The following is a 5,000-nucleotide window of genomic DNA, read 5'->3' as shown; positions in this document are numbered from 1 at the left end:
CCCACATTGCCATTTCTCTGAGCGTGTGCTGCGAGCTTCAACGAGAAACATTCGGCGCGAAACTGTCGAGCGGCCGGCCGTCGCGCGCCGCACCTGTACGAGAAACATTTTCCTCTGACGTTGCATCGGAATAATTATTATAATTCATTATTATACATACATACATACATACATACATACATACATACATATTATTAATAAATATAATTGTTTTTTTTGTTTTTTCTTTTCTTCAAATAAACCCACATTGCCATTTCTCTGAGCGTGTGCTGCGAGCTTCAACGAGAAACATTCGGCGCGAAACTGTCGAGCGGCCGGCCGTCGCGCGCCGCACCTGTACGAGAAACATTTTCCTCTGACGTTGCATCGGAATAATTATTATAATTCATTATTATACATACATACATACATACATACATACATACATACATACATACATATTATTAATAAATATAATTGTTTTTTTTGTTTTTTCTTTTCTTCAAATAAACCCACATTGCCATTTCTCTGAGCGTGTGCTGCGAGCTTCAACGAGAAACATTCGGCGCGAAACTGTCGAGCGGCCGGCCGTCGCGCGCCGCACCTGTACGAGAAACATTTTCCTCTGACGTTGCATCGGAATAATTATTATAATTCATTATTATACATACATACATACATACATACATACATATTATTAATAAATATAATTGTTTTTTCTTTTCTTCAAATAAACCCACATTGCCATTTCTCTGAGCGTGTGCTGCGAGCTTCAACGAGAAACATTCGGCGCGAAACTGTCGAGCGGCCGGCCGTCGCGCGCCGCACCTGTACGAGAAACATTTTCCTCTGACGTTGCATCGGAATAATTATTATAATTCATTATTATACATACATACATACATACATACATACATACATACATACATACATATTATTAATAAATATAATTGTTTTTTTTGTTTTTTCTTTTCTTCAAATAAACCCACATTGCCATTTCTCTGAGCGTGTGCTGCGAGCTTCAACGAGAAACATTCGGCGCGAAACTGTCGAGCGGCCGGCCGTCGCGCGCCGCACCTGTACGAGAAACATTTTCCTCTGACGTTGCATCGGAATAATTATTATAATTCATTATTATACATACATACATACATACATACATACATATTATTAATAAATATAATTGTTTTTTCTTTTCTTCAAATAAACCCACATTGCCATTTCTCTGAGCGTGTGCTGCGAGCTTCAACGAGAAACATTCGGTGCGAAACTGTCGAGCGGCCGGCCGTCGCGCGCCGCACCTGTACGAGAAACATTTTCCTCTGACGTTGCATCGGAATAATTATTATAATTCATTATTATACATACATACATACATACATACATACATACATACATACATACATATTATTAATAAATATAATTGTTTTTTTTGTTTTTTCTTTTCTTCAAATAAACCCACATTGCCATTTCTCTGAGCGTGTGCTGCGAGCTTCAACGAGAAACATATCTATCAATACAAATGTCTATGCAAAAAAAAGAAAACAAACAAAATCATATCAGTCAATAAAATAAATAATAATATTTTTTTACTACTACTACTACTACTACTAGTACTACTACGTGCTACTACTGCACGCCAATACACATACATAATAAAATGAAAAATCGTCTCTCTCTCGCTCGCTCTACGAGAAACATTCGACGTCCGCTCCAATGCCGACGCGGACTATTGCTCTCGGTATAGATGTGGAGCGAAACAGTCGTGCGCACAGCGTCGACTCGTTCTCGTTGCCGCGCGTCGTTCGTCTCAAATAGACACGAACGACGGACGAGAGAGAATGTGTTCTTGTTTTTGTGTTTGTGCGAAGTGTGAGAATATTATATACATATATTCGCGCATGGATGATATAGATATGGGTATGGATTTTCGGAGGAAATTATATCAAATTCGTATTTCGAATGCGAGACCGCCGAGATCTTTCCCAGCTCTCTCTCTCTCTGTGTGTGTGGTGTATAGTACATTTTATATATCTCTCTTGTGTCAACACAAAATAACAAAGAATATACATACTACTCCTCCTCATATTTTATATAATATAATATAAAATTATATTATAGCACCGCGTTCGCAGACCGTATGGTGATGTTACCAATCGACCAAGATTTGGGACCGTCTCCCCCGGTGTTATCTGTGATGTTAAAAGAATACGCTTCTAGGCACACCTCAACGCAGGGCGCCTAGCGTGTTCGACACGTGCGCGGTCGCCACGGCGACCGTATATGGAAAGAATGTATAAAAGAGGACGCACACGCGCCCATCGTCGAAACGGTGTGCGCAGCGTCGTGTTGGAATTTATCCCTCAAGCTCCGGGCGTTGATCGTATCTAGTGCGAATCATGCGTGTGTGTGCGCATGTAATTGCCAGCCGAGTTTTAATATGTTTACAATAACGTATTGAATAAAAATTGAGAAGTTGCGTTTAGATGAATGTTCAATTTTCAAATTGTCACAACATCGATTCCCGCCCGCGGGGTCGTGTTCGTTGCAGTTTTATGTCCCTCACAGTGGTCGAGCATCGTTGTACATCACCTCGTTGCGAGATCGTGACGGGACGGCCGCTCGTAGACCGGTCAAAGTTAGTCTATCGATATGAAGCGCGAACGTCGCGTCGCGTGCAAATTCGACGCGTTACGTTCACGCGTGTCGAGAAGGCGCGCGCGCAAGCGCGCGCCCCTCGACGCCGCCGAGCCAGCGGCTCGCCGAAGCCGCGTGACCGCGGTGTAGGCGTGTCGTTTGCGTAAGCAGCTCCCTGGTTGATCCTGCCAGTAGTTATATGCTTGTCTCAAAGATTAAGCCATGCATGTCTCAGTGCAAGCCGTATTAAGGCGATACCGCGAATGGCTCAATATATCAGTTTTGGTTCCTTAGATCTTACTCAGTTACTTGGATAACTGTGGTAATTCTAGAGCTAATACATGCAATCAGAACTCTGACCAGTGATGGGATGAGTGCTTTTATTAGATCAAAACCAATCGGCGGAGGGCCATGCGTCCGAAGTCGTTAATTTTGATGAATCTGGATAACTTTTGCCGATCGCACGGTCCAGTACCGGCGACGCATCTTTCAAATGTCTGCCTTATCAACTTTCGATGGTAGTTTCTGCGACTACCATGGTTGTCACGGGTAACGGGGAATCAGGGTTCGATTCCGGAGAGGGAGCCTGAGAAACGGCTACCACATCCAAGGAAGGCAGCAGGCGCGCAAATTACCCACTCCCGGCACGGGGAGGTAGTGACGAAAAATAACGATACGGGACTCTTACGAGGCCTCGTAATCGGAATGAGTACACTTTAAATATTTTAACGAGGAACAATTGGAGGGCAAGTCTGGTGCCAGCAGCCGCGGTAATTCCAGCTCCAATAGCGTATACTAAAATTGTTGCGGTTAAAAAGCTCGTAGTTGCATTTGTGCGCCGCGCTGTCGGTGCACCGCATCCGCGGTGATACTGACACGTCTGCGGAGCATATCGTCGGTGAGCCGGCGGTAAAACGCCGGTTCAATATCAAAATCCTATCGCGGTGCTCTTCGGTGAGTGTCGAGGTGGGCCGACAATTTTACTTTGAACAAATTAGAGTGCTCAAAGCGGGCTCAAAATGCCGCTTGAATATTTCGTGCATGGAATAATAGAATATGATCTCGGTTCTATTTTGTTGGTTTTCAGAACTCCGAGGTAATGATTAATAGGGATAACTGGGGGCATTCGTATTGCGACGTTAGAGGTGAAATTCTTGGATCGTCGCAAGACGAACATCAGCGAAAGCATTTGCCAAAGGTGTTTTCATCAATCAAGAACGAAAGTTAGAGGTTCGAAGGCGATTAGATACCGCCCTAGTTCTAACCGTAAATATGTCATCTAGCGATCCGCCGACGTTACTACAATGGCTCGGCGGGCAGCTTCCGGGAAACCAAAGATTTTGGACTCCGGGGGGAGTATGGTTGCAAAGCTGAAACTTAAAGGAATTGACGGAAGGGCACCACCAGGAGTGGAGCCTGCGGCTTAATTTGACTCAACACGGGAAATCTCACCAGGCCCGGACACCGGAAGGATTGACAGATTAACAGCTCTTTCTTGATTCGGTGGGTGGTGGTGCATGGCCGTTCTTAGTTGGTGGAGCGATTTGTCTGGTTAATTCCGGTAACGAACGAGACTCTAGCCTGCTAAATAGGCGTCGTCATTCAAGGTGTGCGCGACTCTCGGGGAGCGCAACTCACTGGCGACGTATTAAAATTCTTCTTAGAGGGACCGGCGGCTTCGAGCCGCACGAGATTGAGCAATAACAGGTCTGTGATGCCCTTAGATGTCCTGGGCCGCACGCGCGCTACACTGAAGGAATCAACATGTTCTCCCTGGCCTAGAGGCCCGGGCAACCCGTTGAAACTCCTTCGTGCTGGGGATTGGGGTTTGCAATTATCCCCCATAAACGAGGAATTCCTAGTAAGCGCGAGTCATAAGCTCGCGTTGATTACGTCCCTGCCCTTTGTACACACCGCCCGTCGCTACTACCGATTGAATGATTTAGTGAGGTCTTCGGACCGACACGCGGTGGCCTCACGGCCGTCGGCGTTGCTGGGAAGTTGACCAAACTTGATCATTTAGAGGAAGTAAAAGTCGTAACAAGGTTTCCGTAGGGGAACCTGCGGAAGGATCATTAACGTTGGTTTTTTCTTTTTGTTTTGTTGTTGTCAAAGACTCGCAAAAAAAGAAAAAAATACAAAAAACACGTGAATGATACGAATCAAAATCGAATCCGAGACGGTTGACTCTCTCTCGTCGATTCGCGACGTGTGCGTTGCGACACGCTTTGATTAGCGTTCGCTATCGCCTATTGATACTTTGAAATAATATTTTAATTTTTGTGTACAACCACGCAAATAAAAGAGATTTTCTTTCTTTTCATTTGTCGTACACGTTAATGATAAGTATTATTTTCAAATTTTTTTGTTTAATTTTTTCGCAC

At 44.4% G+C, this 5,000-nt stretch overlaps 1 non-coding gene across 1 annotated transcript; it reads left to right on the top strand.

Annotated features, from left to right (window-relative positions):
* The first annotated feature begins 2,788 nt into the window (after positions 1–2,788).
* LOC123719192 lies at positions 2,789–4,694 on the top strand. The gene has a single exon (XR_006755259.1). It is a non-coding gene; the product is annotated as a small subunit ribosomal RNA (ribosomal RNA).
* The last annotated feature ends 306 nt before the right edge of the window (positions 4,695–5,000 follow it).

The sequence above is a fragment of the Pieris brassicae genome, unplaced genomic scaffold (assembly GCF_905147105.1).
Source record: "Pieris brassicae unplaced genomic scaffold, ilPieBrab1.1, whole genome shotgun sequence".
NCBI classification, from domain to species: domain Eukaryota; kingdom Metazoa; phylum Arthropoda; class Insecta; order Lepidoptera; family Pieridae; genus Pieris; species Pieris brassicae.
The sequence above is the reverse complement of the archived record's forward strand: the minus strand, read 5'-3'. Positions and strand labels throughout refer to the sequence as shown.